The 18,630-nt window shown below is 40.7% G+C and overlaps 1 long non-coding RNA gene across 1 annotated transcript; it reads right to left on the reverse strand.

Annotated features, from left to right (window-relative positions):
- Positions 1-4,290: 4,290 nt before the first annotated feature.
- On the reverse strand, positions 4,291-7,491 carry LOC113145556 (uncharacterized). The gene is made up of 4 exons (XR_003297254.1): positions 7,368-7,491; positions 5,145-5,188; positions 4,652-4,761; positions 4,291-4,419 (listed from the first exon to the last, which is right to left on the reverse strand). It is a non-coding gene; the product is annotated as an uncharacterized LOC113145556 (long non-coding RNA).
- Between the last annotated feature and the right edge of the window lie 11,139 nt (positions 7,492-18,630).

Below are 18,630 nucleotides of genomic sequence, written 5' to 3' on the forward strand. Positions count from 1 at the left end.
TGGAAGAGTTCAGGGAAGGTTGGCTTTTGCTGCAGCACCCCCCTCCCCACCCTTCAGCTCCATCTCCATATTTATCTTCTGTGGCTTTCTCCTGCTGTGCATTTTACAGATAGATGAAAAGGGGAAAGGAAGGTGTTTGAGCCTTCGGATGTGTGTGTGTGTGTGTGTGTTGTGCGAGTGCATATGTGTGTATGGACTCAGAGACACGAAGTCATTAATAGAACTAAGCTGACACACGTGAACTTTGCGGCTTCAGCTCCTTGGTGGCCTCTCTGGCCTCCATGTGCGGTCTGTCTCTCAAGCCGTGCATCCTCGGTAAGTGGGTCAGCTTGTCATTGCCAGCAGCAACTGCATGGATGTCAGTTTTCTTTTTTAGTTAATGTTCCTTTTACTTCTTTCCCCTCCAATCGCTGTCAGACCTGTGCAGACCTCAGTAAATGTGCATGTGAGTGTGTATGGAGGCCAATAATTATTAATTCTACTACCATGCATGTTCAGCAGTGCTTTTGAGTGACAGTTGGATTTTACATTGACCAAAATTATAAATGCAACACTTTTGTTTTTGCCCCCATTTGTCATGAGCTGAACTCTCATCTTATCTTGGTCCATCTGATCTTAGACTTTTTCTATGTACACAAAAGGCCTATTTCTCTTAAATGTTGTTCACAAATCTGTCTAAATCTAACTTCACCTTCATTTCCTTTAACTATTGATACAGTCAAGGTTAATTTTGCATGACGGGAGTGGGATGGGATGGGAAAGGATCGATGTAGATAAGACGTTCCCTTTTTCATGCTCTGATGAGCAAATTAATGGCATTATTAATTTCTTCTTTCATTATTTATGGCAACTTATTATTCACAGCGAATTGTTTGATTTTAAGAAACATTTGGTGTCCTAGGGGCAAAAATTAAACAAAGAAAAGTGTTGATTTTTTTAAAAAAAATTTATATTGATGTATTTCTCACACATGCGCTAACTTTGTGTGTGTGGAACTATTGTTCTTATAAGCAGTTTAAGTAGTAATTGTAAAGTGATGGTTAAGTAATTGTAATTCTATCCATACCAAAAAGATTTATAAGAGGTGCAAATACGGTTATGCATACTCGATTACACACCAAATGGGACTGAAATGTACTAATAATACTAATAGTAATCAATAATAATTAACAGACTGCTGTTTAGCCTCCAGTTAATGCCCTGGCAATACTACATTTTTTTAAAAATGTTAACATATGGTAGTAAATACAGTCTTGCAGCATAAAAATCTCATTTATTTTTCTTTTTCCTTTGGGATTTAATTAAAGTTTCTAATCTTAGTTCTCTAGATTTTGAAAGCTGTCTCTTTTTGCTTTGCATAAGTGGATAATATCTGCTAGGTCTTCCAATAGCACACAGCATCGAGTCCCACCTGCTGGCAGGTGTTCGGTTGTAGGAAAGTTTTCTCTCTGGGGCTTAAGAAATAATATGACCTCATTTCTGGAGTCACCTATTTGCATACCATCCACTTTCCAATTAAATATTTCTAATTATTTATAACACTTCCAATGATTTAGCCTCATGTATAACATCATAACCTATAATTAGTGCAGCTCTTCTGAACTAACAGTACATGTGCACACAGTGTTAACACAGCTTCACACTGTGTGCACATGCAGTCCTATAATTGCAGTTCCTGTTTGTGTGTGTGTGTGTGGTGTCAACAGCTGTTTACTCCTTCATCACTCATGCATCAGGCTCATCTTATTTCAGTCTGCCCTCCATCAGAGGTGTTGCCTTGCTAAATTACTTGCTTTTGAGTCAGCAGCTCTTCCCTTGTGAGCAAAGAACACATTTGAATGTATGTATGACATAAATCCTGCCCTTAGCTTCATGTCTTCGTTGCACTGCTACTGTATATGTTTTCTGTTTTAATAAAATGTATATTCGTACGTACAGTAGACGGTGTTTGAGGAGCATATTGTATGTGTCAACATAGAGTTGAAAAACGTCCTTAAACTGAGAAACTAGTTGTTTAATCTTAGTCAAACAATAAAAACTGAGGATTTGATTCTAGATTTTAGTGGCATGAAAGAATTTAAAGCTGATTTTGAATACACACAACATAGACCTCCCCAACTACCCACTTTGACAGTGATCACAGACCCACATATTTCATTAACAAAATGACAAGTGATAAACGTTAGACAGTGTCATTGTTCAGAAATGGCAAGAGCAGTAGGAAGAAAAAGTAGGTGGAGCTAGTGGATTTACCTTGATTTATATACAGCTTTGTCTTAAAAGAGCAGACCTTCATCTAACACAAAAAACACAATCATACTTTAGCTTAGAGGACTCAAATCATTGTACTGTTTGTGTCCACATGGCAGTACATTATTTACATATTCCCGGTGTGCGGTGGAAAAAGTATGTGAACCCTGGGGCTGACATCAACAAAAGATAATTGGAGTCAGGAGTTGGTTAGCAAACATGGAGTCCAATCAATGAAGCCAGAGTAGAGCCACACTGACTTCTAAACTACAGGGTAAACATTTAGGGTTTGCTACTGACAACAAGCGTCTGCTGGTGTGCAGCATGAAAATAAAGCATCTCATATAAGTTAAAACAAAAAAAGAAGAGATCTGTATAAAGTTAGAAAGGGTTACAGAGTCATCTCAGAGTTTAGATATTCATCAGTTCACAGTTAGACAAGTTCTCTGTAAACAGAGATGATTTAGTGCTGTGGCTACTCTTGCAGGAAGTTGGCTGCCAGCTGACTAAAGGCACCACGCAGAATGCTCTATAAGGTCAAAAAGAAGCCCAGTGTAATACATAAAGGCTCTGAGGAATCATTAGTGTTGGTCGTTGTCTTGGCAGGATACTAGAGAGGAAGCTCCTGCTCTAAAAGAAAAAAAATCCATTCCAGTGATGGCGTACTTGAAGTTTGCAGACTGATGAAACTGTTTCAGAAGAACCCACAGCGTTACTTATAGAGTTAAAGGAAACTGAACATAAACATGAAAACGTATTGAAGTACAGTGAAAGGAGCATCAACCTGATTGAGGTATCTTGTAGCATAATGTCAGGGTGGTTGTCTACCAGCTAAAGCTCAGCAGACTTTGGGTGATGCTGCAGTAAAATAGCCCTAAACATCAAAGTAAATCTACCAAGGAATGACTTCAAACTAAAAAAATCTGCTGCCTTTTGGAGTGGCACAGTCAGAGCCCAGACACTAACTCAATGCAGATGCTCTGTAATGACCTCAGAAGCCATTCACCTCAGACGTCCTAAGGACATGTCTGAGCTGAAGCAGGTTTGTGAGAAAGAGTGATCCAAAATTCCTCCTGAACATTTTACAGGTCTGATCTGCAGCTGATATGACTGAGTTGTTTCAGGTTATTGGGACCAAGGGTTCATGTTTTTCCACCAGCACTGTGAATCAGTCTGTCCAGTGAAGACATGACAGATTGAAATTGTGTGTTTTTTTAGCTTGGCCACATAGGGCCTGGATATATTTTTAACTTTTGTCTAATGGTCAAAAGTATTATTTTGAATATGTAAATGTCATTGTATTGATTTTAATATGGTACAAGGATATATTAACATAACATTGCAGTCAGACTCTTGGGACAATGTTCTAGAGCAAAAAGGACTATGTAATAGACATTTGGATGAAGACATACTGAAAGAAGTTCAATTATTTAACAGCTTGCCCAGCAGCTCAGTCAGTGGTCCTGGGAGCAGTGATGAAATTTTAATTGACAGGACAGAGTTATAATAAGTGAGAGTTCATGCCAACCCTTAACCAATTAAATGTCAGGAAAATAATGAACCTCAAGGAAAGCACATCTGACAGACTGTGTGAGCCACGCTCCAAAGTACTTTCATATGCTGTGCAAATTAAGTTAAGTTTAGTTATTTGCCCTTATTAGTCCCAACAATGGGGAAATTGCATTACCCACCCAAAGTGCACACACACAGCAGTGAACACACACACACACCGTGAACACACACCCGGAGCAGTGAGCAGCCATTGCTGCAGCACCCCGGGGAGCAGTTGGGGGTTCGGTGCCTTGCTCAAGGGTCTCGCCTCAGTCGTGGTATTGAAGGTGGACTCCGCCCCACCGACAATTCCTGCCGGTCCTGAGACTCGAACCCGCAACTTTCGGGTTACAAGTCTCTATCCATTGGGCCACGACTTCCCCCAAAGAGGAAGGTCTGATACTAATTACAGTAAAAGTAAACAAGGGAGGAAAATATATTTCTTCCAGTGTCTTCTGTCTGTTCATGTGATCCCAGACTGACTAACACCGCTGAGATCAGGGCTCTGTGGGGGTCAGACCATCTGCTGGTTCTTCTTGCCGCTGAAAATAGTTCTTCATGAACTCTAGTGGGCTCTTTATGGACTTGTTGCCCTGCACCCTGGGCTGCACAGTGAACCTGGGATCAGTCAGACACATGAAGGTGGTAAGAATCTAAAACCTCTACACAGTAGTGCATTTGTCATGAGGGTTAACTCAATCTGCGCACATCTCTCCGCCTTATTCATAAACTCCATCCTAAGCTGCTTGACTTTATTACTGCGACTTCATCATCACAAAGCTCAGGCACTAAGAAACCGACATTGTCACTGCCTTGTTAGTTTTGTAGCAAATATCAACAAATAACCAACCTGTTTTTTTTAGAGACAAAACAGACTCCTCTTGTCAATTCTTTGTCATTTGGTACATTGTGTGCCTGTGATTCTCTGCTTGTTAATTAGACGCACAGGCTTTCTGTTCCCTGTTGTGAAAGAGGACAATGTGATGAAAGAACTAACCCAATTTCTCACAACTTTCCATAAATGGGTGCTGATATGATCATCTTAAACACACACACACACACACACACACACACAGCTGTGCAGAGGTATACAGACTCTGACAAACATAAGTTAACATCACATGTCTTGGCAGTCTGGAATGATACACACCATCTCTATTGATAAGACAGTTTATGCAGCATAGAAACCAGTAGTAGTCGAATTGCATGTCCATAGAAATTAGAATAAAAAACTTTTAAAACACTCTAAGAACTTCCTGCAGGGTCATGAGTCCAGCACACTATTTTAGTGAGCGGCATCATTAAGAGATCACAAAGTCAGTACATCTGTGCTTTTCACTCACCTCTGGTGGCCTCAAGGCTGCTGTCCTGGGACCTGGTGCTATTTCTATTACGTGAAAGAGGAGGAGGAGAACAGAAGACAAGAGGAGGTAAGAGACTTAAAACTAGAAGTACAAAGTTATGGCACATAGGGTGTCTGCTCCTTCAGAACAGGGCAGGGGGCTAATAGTGCTGAGACTGTGAAAGGCCTGAGCAACTGGAGGAATCAGAGCAAATAAAAGCTGCATCATAAAGACCCACAGAGACACACACAGACATATATGCTGCAGTAACACACACACACACACACACACAACACGGACCTCCCAGACTACCCACTTTGACAGATGACTTCCTCAGGCATCTGGGGATGTGAGGCAGTGTGAATTGAATTTCAGAGAAAAAAATGGAAACATACATACACACAGACACTTAGCACAGATGTGCACACACACACACACTCACACACACACACACGTAGCTCATGAAGGGAATGACATTGGCACAGTTAAATCTCAATTACACTGCACCTTCGGTGTCCTCAAATTCCATAAGACCTAGTGTCATTTTGTCCTCCATTGTGCCTCACCATTCTTCCTGTTCTTCACAGCCTTCATCACTTCCAACTTTCAATTTACTCACCCACACATTTCTCTTTCCAGGTTAATCGTTGTCGTGCCTCGTGTGCGTGTGTGTGCATGCATATGTTTGTGTGCTCTTTTGGATGTGTGTGATTTTGTGCATCCATGCATGTTCACGGGCTGTTTGTCCTAAGGGAAGACCCGTGCTTGAAATGTTAAATAAAGCAATTTGTTACCCAGAGGAATTGAAGCTGCAAGAAGCATGATTGTTCTTGGGGAAGTAATTTCAGGCGCATGTGGCAGAAACAGAGGCCTCAGAGTTGTAATTCTCACTGTCATATCTCTGCTTGACCCCATTTACATAATCACCAAGTGGCCAAGGGCTGCATTTTTGAACACATGGGCTGTATGAGGGGAAACTACACCCAGGAGAAAAGAAGGCCAACAGGTTTTTAGTGAAATGCATGTGAGGCACATTGGATGTAGAGGGGACTGAGGACTTACTGTGTCATGCAAGTTCACCATTGAAATGAATTTATAGTATCCCTGTTTTTATAGTATAAAAACGCAGACTCATTATTTTACTGGAGTCCAGCCTGGTGTGGCAGACCTCAACCTCTGTTGCCCTTGTACCCAGGACTTGTTCCTGTGCTGCCGTGATTAGTGCCTCTGTGCCTGTGTCTTTCAGTGCAGCCACCGGTTGGGTTTTTCGATATCAGCCACTTCTTCTATCTGCCGGTGGAACATACTGTGCAGGGGTTTGTCCTTCCATGATGGTTCTTGTTCTTCTTTTCCCGTCTCTGCTGCCTGAGGGTATTCACTAAGCACATCGTCACTTGGGGCCATCTTCCTGATGTACTCATGGATCAATGCCGTTTCATCCTGGATAGTGGCTCTGATGCTGAAATCAGGTTTTTCTAGTGATTTGCTTGCATCTACCCATCCATACCTGCATGTTCTGTTCTTTTATGTTGAAGACTGATTGCTCTGCCTTTTTGCATGACTGTATGTGTACAGGCCGGGCCAACAAAGGCATTGCAAATATACCAGACTCCTCTGTCTATACCCAAAGACTAACTAAAGACACATCAAAAGGCCACCTGACAGTCATTTCTTTAGCTCTTCAGAGACCTTCAGGGGACTCACCAAACCACAGCAGGATAGACAGGAGGAGGAGAAAAAAGATTTTGTCCTGGTGTGTGTCGTTTGGAACGGGAAGAGTCATTTGGATAAACATCTGACTCCTGTGGCCTGTAATGGCCTTTACCATAGCAACAATGTCCAATAGAGGTGTGTTAATAATGTAACACTAAGGAGAATAAAGCTGCCAATCAAAGAGCTTCAGTCCCCACTGCACTGAGTGAATTATTCACCACCGGCACTGATTGGAACGGGCAGGGAGAGTGAGAGAAAGAGACTGACATGGGTGAGGAGAGCATGACAAAGGGGAGCAATTTCAACAGGGAAGAGAAAAGACAGATAGAAGAGACAAGAAGAAGAAAGAAGGGTAAAGAGGAGTATTCAGTAGAGAGCAGTGGGTTGTGGCTCATTACGAACGGCCCAAGATAAGTTAACAGTCTGCTGGAGCACAGGCTGCTGTGAGGACTCCTTCCATGTCTCTGTTAGTGCGAGAGAATGTAGTTTAATGTGCTGATCTGCCGTTACCTTCTCTTGGCTCCTCCCGTCTGTCCTTCAAGCCTCCGTTTTCCTTTGCACGCTCTGAAAGGTTTGAGCGAAAGCCGATCATTCTAACATGGAAACACACACACACACACACACACAACTGAAGTATATGTGAACATGTCATCTTCTAGTCATCGATAGGAATGCAGATCACAGACGAGCAGCTGCGAGCACTATAAATGACAATGACACATAGCATAGTCAGTCATGCTTGTGTGTGTGTGTGTGTGTGTATGTGTGTGTGTGTGTGTGTGTGTGCGTCAATGCACCTGATATTAGTCACATTTTGGGAACCAAACACTGACACTGTGGGGACTTCCTTATGGTCACTGTCATTAAATCAGTAAATGTTGTGCTGATGATTTGGTGTAAGTGAAAAGTTAGGGGTAAGATTAGAGCAAGGGTTAGGTTTAGGCAGGTAGTGGTTATGGCTAAGGTTAGGTTAAGTGAATATAAACATGCTTGTGTGTGTGTGAGAGACACAGTGTTTTACAGTTTCTTCTGAACAAAATGATATTCGGTTGATGACGACAGTAGTTCAGTCGCAAATTCCATGAGTTTTTCCTCCCTGTTCACCTCCTTCACACACACAATACCACTTCCCGCTGTTTCAATTAACAATGCTTGAAGCACTTGAAACACAATGTTTCCTGGCAAACCTGTAGTCATTACGATGCAATTAATGACTGAAGTACTTTGAGCCCACTCATAAATTTGGCCTTCATATGATCTCTTCATACCAGCATTGACAATGCAAGCATGGAAAGAAGCTGGTAATTAGACGCCTGTGGCACAGACGGAAATGTGCCACGTAATCATTTACACATGTTTGCACACAAGTCAGACATGCAGCTACATACTCACATGCATACACATACTGTACAGGGGGCTTTCCACAGCCAGAGCTATATTTATACACATAGTTCACAAGCTGTTTTAGTCGTGACAGGTTAACATTTGCTCCATTATGAGCAGTGTGAACACTGAAGATGTATCATATATCATATATCAGGAATCAGTTTTTTATGATTTTAAAATTGTCTCAGCCACACATCTTGAATTCGTTTGTTTTAGATTTTGTTGTATTTTGAATTATTTGAGGTGACAAACAAAAAAATAAATGAATCAATTAATCCAAAAGTTATGAGTAATCCAGCAGAGCAGTAATTTCTGTTCAGATTCTTTAGCATTCACATTGGTTGTTAGCGCTGCATTGTATCATTTAACACAGCATGTGTGTGCAAACACAGCAGCCCACGTGCACTGCAGCGGTAAACCAACTCACCAGTTTCCTTCATGACCCAGTTTACTGTTTTTCCAAACTGAGGATGACTTTCTGTGATGGAGCACTGTTGGATGAAACATCATCCTTCCACTTTAAGGGTCTGCATGTGTATGTGTGTGCATGAGGGTGTGTGTGTGTGTGTGTGTGTGTGTGTGTGAGGATGGTAAGACGTTTCTGAGCTTTGTTTTTGTCATGAGTACACATGGTGGAATAACGCCTCAGGCAACCAGATGGAGTCTGTCTGTGTCAAATTCATCTTTCCAGTCCACCATTTATTGACTAAATAAGATGGACATGCAACAAGGAAAGTGACTCTCACACAGCTCTTTTTTTTTAATTAACAAGTCCATCTGACCAAAGATTAAAAAATCAAGATGATACAGTAAAGTAAACAAACAAACACAATCATAGTGAACTTCTTTTTCACAGCAGCAGTTTTTGGTTTTTATCGGTTGGACATCAAAAGTTAAATCTGAAAATTGTCCTTCTTGAATAAAAAACAAAACAATAAAATAGTGCCTGGGGTAAAGTCTGGGTCCGGCTGCTCCAAAGCACAGGGAGTTTTTAACTGCACCAAACTGCATGCTTTACCAAGACCTAAAATGACTTTTGCACATTTGTGAGATTTGACTCATCAGAGCTATGCAGGTGATAAAAGATGAATAGAACGATGAGCCACTGATGCAAATTTTCAAGAACGGTTACATAAGGGACCGTCTGAGTTTCATCCTTTTAACCTCGTGCTTTTAACAGTGAAAAATCCCAGTCCTCAGATAACAGAACACATGTCCAAAGTCCTTTGCATAATGTCTTGCTAGACAGAATGAAGTGGTGGCGTATTAACATTTGAGCATAAAAAGCTTTTTATTGCTCAATAGTATTGGAGAATGATGTAAAAACTGAAATGATATAAAAGTCCTTTACACTTTATAGCTGAATAAATACAAGGGCAGTGTGATCAGTGCAATAATATAGCTTACCCTCATGTCTTCCAACAGATACAAACTGTATTTGGCACGTTAATGCAAATCTTTTTCCTCGTACATGGGAAAATAACTACTGTTCTCTCTTTATGTCACCTATAAAGTGATGAGTGGCTCCATCAGTGAAGGCTGTGTTACTGCAAAACAGCTAAACATAAAGGTGACTGGCCCTGAGCCTGATGTGTTCATTATTTGGAAAGAGCTCTACGTCCATGTGTCCCAATAGAGACATATACTTATAATAGTCCACAGGTACTGACAATGATCTGTGTCAGTAACTCTCAAATCACTGCACCGTCAGAGCTGATGGTCTGATCTAAAAGAGGCTCCAGAGATATCAGCATCTGAACCTCAACATACTAAACAGATTATTTAAAACCTGTTTGACAAATACAGCAGGACACAAAATCAAACAAACTCACTCTGCGGAGCTTAATTATGATTATAGACTGACGCTGATCTAAATGAATGGTTACATTTTGTTCCAGCCTCGATTTTCACCTGAGACCGAGGACCAGACAACCATTGCTGCTCCCTAGTGGTTTATAAAGGAAACTGGACATCAAAAGCAAAGTTACCAAGTGGAAAAGGTTACCAGCACTACTCAGCATGAAGGGACAAGAAAAGAGGAAAAGGCAATATGGTCAAAATCAAAATTTGGCATTGAGAGCGGAGGGATGATGAGACTGAAGAGAGCAGATAAAACATAAAAACAAAAGAAAAATGACTTAGAGAGAAGCAGTCTGCCTTTGTACTTCACTACAAAAGAGCAGACAAAGAACTATGGACACCTGATCACCAGGGCCTTGGAGCGGTGGGAGAGAGCCCGCAGGAATAAAGGGAGGCAGACAAGGGCATGAGGTGCATTTGAGTGTGTGTGTGTGTTTTATCTGGGGAGGGGGTGAAAGCCAGGAAACAGTTTTCCATTGTGCAGCAGGGAGTAATGAAGGAGGTAATTAGGGTTTGGGTTTCCAAAGCTGCCCATTACAAGTGCAACATGGCTGAGCCTGAGACAGCCAGGGGGCTGAGAGAACAGAGGAGGGTTAGTATCAGTGAGAACAGCAGCACTTGATCTAGAGAGCAGTTAACAGCTGTCGGTCTCAAACAGCCTCAAACACAGTGGACGTGACAATGTGAATTAATAACCAGATAATACAAGAGATGCTTCTGGTATAATATGATGAAGCAGTTTGATATATGCAAACCTGATACTGAATACTTGAAAGTGATTTTTTTTTTGTCATTTTGGCCGAGCACAGATAATTGGCATGTATTTTTTCACTGAGCCTGTCGCTGTAATATTAATATTGACCACCTGAGGGCACCAAATGACACTGATACTACGGTTTCCCTCCAAGCTCTGAAAACATAGACGATGAAGTTCTATCAACAACACAATAATTATCAGGTAATTGGAGACTATATGTTATACACATATGTATACACAGAATTATTGATGTGAGGGGCCCAGATGACATTTGATTGTAGGTGTTTCCCATAAGTCTGGGATCTACTTTATATAATGCTGGATAGTTTAGTCTGAAAAATCAATACAATATTCTCTTCTGAAGTGTATTACAGCATTTCAGTCAATTTTAATTTCTACCACTGCCAAAACTTACCCAGCACCTAATTCTTAGCTGACCCGTAACATGGTGTTAAACTAAAAGTCTCTTTGAAATGCCCACAGATCTTAAGGGCTAACGTTTATATGGCAGAGAATGAAATGTGGCATATTCAGCTTCATCTATAGAAAACAGCCATTGTTCTCATAGTACACTGGATGACACAGGGAACATAAATGTAAAAAATATAGACACGCTTTACAGTGTTTGCTCATTTGCATGGTAATTGTAGGAAAGAGCCATAACTTCCTCTTCCACTTTAATAGCTAAACAATCTCCCATAATGCAAAGGAGTATATTTTGGCTAATCTGACAGGCCAAAGGGCTATGTCAGAAAAAAAAAACCCTTAATTGCTAAGTGAAGAGAGATTTACTGTGTGATGAATGTGTGCTTTCTGTATGTATACACATTGAATTAGAGCACTGTCATGAAAGCGTCTGCATGCAGTTAAGCCTGCTGGCTGGGAAATAATAGAAGATTTAACACTAACAGCAGTCACACTCAGAGATTAACCTGATCTTCAGTGAAATCACATGAAATCTACACTGAAACCCCCCCCCCACCCTTTATGTCTTTACCATCTCAGCTTTAAAAGTGTTTGTCCAGAGACACAAATATCACCTGGTTCATCTCTCTGCGTGTATCCGTCAGAGCTGTAAAGTCTTGCATGTCACCCCGTTATCCCCCAGCTCGGTTGTCTGACTGTGTAAACTCAGGAGACTGACACTGAGACTGGGGCAGGACAAGCTAGTAAGTGGAATGTAAGCATTTGGGAAATGTGAGAACTTGTCTGCGACTTGCACTCTGTGTGCAGTCCAAAGCACAATTATGGTCTGTGCTTGTGCTTGTGTATATATAAGTGTATGTGTGTGTGTGTGTGTGTGTGTGTGTGTGTGTGTGTGTGCAAAAGTCTGACCTGACTTGTTTTTACAAAGGCTTTAGTTGCTCCTGGTGACCACGTGAAAATAATAGAGCAGCGATCAGAAACCGAGATTACAGAGAAACATCTTTACAGATATCATTTCACATTAACGCACAACCAGATCTGTCTAAATATTTCTACATTTACATGTTCAAGAGGAAAAAGGAGGCAACAGCGTATGACCGTGAGCTGCGTTTGAAAGAGGAGGTACCACTGAAAACCCCTTTAGGTTTCTGGCATCTTGCCGTGACACTTTACATCGTACATTTCTAAGGAAACTGTGTGTGAATGTGAATGTGAATGTGAATGTGTGCATTTCATTATTCTGTGGGGACAAAATGTGTTCACACCATCACCTGTGGAGACTTGCCTACCATATGTGGACAAGAATCCAGTCCCTGCAAGACTAACTTTTTATGTTAGGGTTACAACTTAGCTGTGGATGTATGTGTGTGTGTGTGTGTGTGTGTGTGTGTGTTTAGGACGAGAGGGAGGACATTTCTTAGTTACATAGGTCTCTAGAGATGTTGGTCCCTCCACCACTGAATTATCTCAACAACCTTTATGTGGATTATCATCAAATTATGCAGGAAGATTCTTGGTCCCCAGAGGATGAGTCACCATGGTATGTGGTACCGATAATTTGTGGTTCACACACTCTGAGTTGTTTGTTGATCTGTTTCTAGGTTAAGATGAAAATTATGAGGTAATGCATGTAAACTGGTGGTTGATGATTAAGGTTAGTGCCTAATGCATGTGTAAAACAGGGTCTGCTTATTTAGAGGGTCTAACTATTGAAATACAAAGATCAAACAAACACATGTTAAAATGTAGGGACTTCAAACACACACATGGAAACATATAGGGGCTTTCCTCCAATCCCAGAGCAGTCACCACAAGATGAACCACTTAGCATCAACAATAGAAGCATACATGCATCCATGTTTAGACATGCATCAGTGTGCTGAAAGGAATAATAAATAACATATATATGTAGTGTATTATCAACCTATTACAGCCTTTATAGATAGTTTACCATCACACAAAAACACAGGGACATAAAGATTTTTCCCAACAATACTAAACCCCAAGCAAAATATGATCGATATGTGTCTCTCCATTGTTTTACAGATATAATTTAGAACAAGCTGCTCTAATTGACCACAGTACATTAAGTACATCTTAAACTTCGTCAAGCGGAACCATTAGTTCAGCTGAAATATTTTTTAAAAAGCCCAGAACACCAATCTGAAAACAATTACTATGGGCAGCAGAGAGACTAGAACAAAAACACCACGTATTTATTTCGGCGTATGGCTGTTTAGGTTTTTCTATCTGACTCTCTCTCCCAGGGAGAGACAGACAGGTAAAGAGGGACCGGCAGGCAGGTGAGCTCTCATGTCAAATCTTCTACGACTCATTTATCAACTGTCTAGGTGTATTTTGATACTGTATATGGTTGTTCAGGTTTTTTGTTCACTGTCCATAGACCACACATATTCCCAGGATGGCTTGCATTCATATAAAGTACAGCCTAGCTGGTTTGGCTGAGGCTGGCTGCATAAACAAAGGTTTAATATATGATCAGTTTTCTATCCATAATAACAGCAACATGGTTTTATGATGTTGGGATTTGTATTTTTATATTTGCTCTTTTGTATTTTGCTTTTTGAATGCATTCCTAGAGTCTAAACTGTGAAATCCACAATAAGCCAATACAGTCCAGATGTGTGTCAGCACAGTGAGCTTTGACACAGTGTGAGCTAACGAGAAGACAGCAGCCTCACTGTCTGCCATTTAGCTCTCAGATATACTCCTGACACTCACACCAGCAGCTCTACTACACAATCTGTAGCTGGAAACTTTCCTTTGTCTTTCATTTTTCTCTCTCACACACACACACACACACACACACACACACACACACACACACACTGTTTGGCCCAGGTCCCAGTGATGCTGCTCCCCCAGTAAAGGTCCCGGTGGCAGTGGGTTTGCCCCATCAAATGCCTGTGTTGTGTTTGATCCCATCCCATATTTCAAAGAGGGACACCTTATCCCTGCCCTGGGTGAGATGGGTGAAGTGGGAAAGGGTGAGCATGGTGGAGAACAGCGGGCAGTGAGTACAATATTCGCAAAAGGCGGTGGGATCCTGGTCCCTTCTCTTTGACTTTTTCACTCTCTCTCTCAAGGATCTTGTTTCAACACAGGTAAAGACGGGCAGGCAGACAGGTGGTTTGGGGAGGAGTTGGTGGTCTTCTCATATGTCAAATCTTTGACATCAGGACATTCAGAATTTCATAACACCATGTGAAGCCATTTCACGCTTAGGATTTAGTTATTTCCCCTCATTTATGGGAAACAAAATAGTCGTCACAGACACAAAACCTCAACCAATTTAAGCTGTGGTCCAAAACCAATAACGTGAGTCTCTGTTGAGCGCTGCTGCAGTACAACTTCAACATGAGGTAATCCAACATTTAGTTAGTTCTAGTAAATCTTCGTTTCTCAGAAATGAGCAGGTCTTCATAAGACCACAGTTTATTTTGAGAACAAATAAATTATAAGACCCTGCGGTGCCTAAAGTCTCTTGTATGAACCACAAACTATCATCACCCCAAAGACCTTAAAACATATTTTCTCAATCGCTTTCTTCCTGAGTGATGAAATTCTACACGAACACACACTTTTCTGCCAATTTACTGCTGTGTTGGTTGTTTCACAAGAGCTTTCTGTCTGTGCCTTTTTATTTGAAGTCTTCACAGATTGGAAGTTGGTTGGATTCACATGAATAGTAACTAATCATTAAAACTAAATCTGATGACAGATGTGAGGTTGTTTGCTTATATTTCCAGCACTGTCAGTCATATCTGATGAAGTAAAGTAACTTCACTGTCATCGCCCCATTAAATGTCCATTATAAATTGTTGACATGCCCATAATGACGCTGCAGTATGAGCAGAATGAACCTACATCACCAGAAGGTATCTGCTATCACTGATACTGGAAAATTAGTTGACCTCTAGTTGCTGAAGCGGTTCAGTGGCAAAAAAAATCAACATATTAGTGGGATTAACACTGAATAAGGGTGAAGTTAGGATAGACTTTGAATAAGGAGACAGCAGTGACGTCAAAAGTGGATTTTAGTGTGATAAACTTTGAATTAACAAAGCCAAATATTTTTTTTCTTTAAATCAATCACCAATACTGCAGTCATTTTTATTTTTAGATGAACCTTTCTGTATGTAAATGCCAATTAAAACATTTTTGCTTCAACTCAACATCACGCAGCTGAGCAGACGTTAAAACTCTGAGATCCTGTCGTGAACAATTTATTTTCAGTGCAGCTTTTACTCATCTCATTTTACGTATTTCCTTTTATTCTATACATTTTTGTTTCTCAGCAATTTTTTATTGTGCGTGTAAAGTGTTTTTAGTACAGTTCTTGAAGTCAATATGGATGCGTTGCAAATGTGGACCATAGGGGCCTAATGTGTTCTGTTTACACACAGGCCCTTTTGTCTTCCAAGCAGGTGGAATTTCTGCCAGAGGATGTTTTGCTTCATGAATATGAAAGGACTGTTGACACAAAGCACGCTGAACATAAAGTGCTGGCTTCGTCCTTGAGACATGGAAACAGATTATTAACACTTGTCTGTTCAGACACAAACACAAATGGTGCATACACAATATCTTAGTTTTTACATTATTTCGACACCAACATCTCTTAACGTTTGCGTGAGTCACGCAAAGTGAAGCACGGGCGGCGAAACTAAATGAAATATTAATGTGCTCAAATATTAATGAAAAAGTTTCTGTTGGATACAAATAGTTTGACTCCGAAACTTCACTGAATGTATCACTACCTCCACCTAAAACCCGAAATTATGAACAAGAAATAAATCAAAGATCACAGAGTCACAACAAGGATGACAGAGGCCCCCAAAAGATCAACCAGTGTGTTCTGTAATCTGCAGTATGCATGAAAAACACTATTATTTTTTTATTATTATTATTATTATTATTATTATTATTATTATTATTATTATTATTATTATTTTAACTGAGACATCAGAAACAAACAGCTGGATTTGAACCACTGTTTGAGTTGTAGCTTATGTAAAGGGACCCTGAGAATCTGCCTTACCATGATTCCTCCAGACTCTTAAATCAACACACGTCCATAAAAGTTCTGGACAGAAAGCAGTAGAAACCTCTGATGCAAGATCCCATGTGCATTTGTATGTGTGTAAGAGTTAAATCATGCAGGGTGAGACCCAGAGGTGTCTCTGGGGCAGGTTGCACCACTATGTCACACAGTCCGAGACATCAAATATGCACCTGTGTCTGGCGCTGTGCCTGTAATCTGCTCACATCTGTCAAGTCAGAAAATTGCCAGACCTGCTAAAGAGGATTTCCCTCCCAAGTTTTATCAAATTTATGTACAGTGTAAAAGTCAGTTTTGCAGCTGAAAAGTTAACTTACACAGGGCAACCTATTGCACTCCATGGTGGCCTGTTTCCTCTTCTTTATGAGGTGAATTAGTGAAATGCACAGCGGCTCATTACGGGAGACCTGTACTACATGGATTCAGTCTGCAGCAGCGGCAGCTAGCGCCTTCTTTCATTTGTACAGTGTGCACGCTTTTACATGTATGTAAACACACTCGCATGCTCATGCCCGTACACACACACACACACATTTGCAGCATACTTCCTGACAGGTTAAGTAATTATATGGTATTAAGCAGTGAGAAAATTCACACCGTGGGAGTATAATGTTACATCTATTAGCATGAACTTCCACCTAGCAATTACAGCATTTCATTTCAAGTAATAACATCAGCGTCACAGTCATTTACATTGTGCTCAGACGTTATGGTTTTAGCATTAAGTCTCCACTGCAGAATTTCCACATGTACTACCCACAAATTAGTGGGATATTAAGCAGCTATGCCTGTTTTGCAGAATCGGGCTTCTCATTAGTGCTAGGCTTGCAACGGTTGATAATGATAAGCAGACCATAGCTTTACAAGATCCCCTTGTGGTATACCATATCACCTCTAGTCATGCCTGAAAACCTTATGGTGAGAATATGATACTGTAGCATGCTTATTCATTATAGCAATGCTAAAGCCATTTGGCCTGAGCAAGGGTTAATAAACGTATGATCAGAAATAAGGACAAATCTGTTTCTCTGTGGAGTTTTATGGTGCTATACAATCGCGCCTTGTAAACAGTTTATTCATCCAATTAAAGGTAACACACCACACCTAACAAAAAGCAAGGTGAGGTTTCTTTCCAGAACAGATCTTGTAATTTGTCCTTATGGATCATGTTTACATTCAGTTTTGCCTTGACAGCCCTCATCACCCCCTCCATTCTCTCCAGCCACAGTCCTCCAGATGGGACAGGGTGTGTTTGAGTCTGTTCTCCAAGTTTTTGTGCAACATCAGCACATCGCCTGGCATATCAAAAGGCATGATTTTCTCCATCAAGTTCGCTCGATCAAACAAGCTTTCTGGATGAACGATGATATCGCAAGAAGGAAAAACAACTGTGACAAAAATCGTTGTGTTTTAGATTAGCTGGGAAAATAACAACTCCCCCATTCTGTCCCAACCTGTGTTATGGTTTCCAAATTGAAACTCAAACCCACAGAATGTCATAGAGCAGCACAATGCAGCCTGCTGCACATGCTGTGCTCAGCATATGTGGGCAGGATTGGTTTACTAGGCTCCAATGTTTTATTTAGCATGTGTCAAAGTGGATGTGTGTGTGTATTTGTGTATGTATATGCATATATATTTATATATATATATATATCTATGTATGTGTGTTAGGAAGGCATGTACCCCGTGTTTAATCAACAGTCTATTACAAATGTGATTGATGAACTGGCAGACGGCTGCAGTCGAAACCTGCATATGGCACATTGCTTTTATGTGTGTGTGTGTGTGTGTGTGTGTGTGTGTGCATCACTGTGTGCAATGACATGTCTGTGTATCCATATGCGGATGATATTTTATTCAGCAGATGTCACTGCCCCTGGTCACACTCATCTGAACAAGAAGACACACAGATGCAACCTAAAACCCTGGGCTTGGATGGCACTCTTGTAATAACCCTGGCATCATTAAAAATAAAAGGGGGAACATGACAATTACCACCTATTAGGGTCTGTTGTACTCAGCAGTTGTCTGTATTGAGTATTTGGCCATGCCTAGTGGTTAGCAGGTCCTCTGTATAGACTGACTTCACTTAAATTATATATGCATAGGTTATTTTACAGTTTCTGGTATTTTATATTAGAATTACAGTGCATTTCTGGACGTATGAGTAATGATAGAGCTCACCTGAAAGCTTTTAAATTTGATTCTCTCTCTTCGCAAAGACATAAAAAGCTAATTCAAGATGTAACCTGGTCATA

Source organism: Mastacembelus armatus, chromosome 7 (assembly GCF_900324485.2).
Source record: "Mastacembelus armatus chromosome 7, fMasArm1.2, whole genome shotgun sequence".
Classification (NCBI taxonomy): Eukaryota; Metazoa; Chordata; class Actinopteri; order Synbranchiformes; family Mastacembelidae; genus Mastacembelus; species Mastacembelus armatus.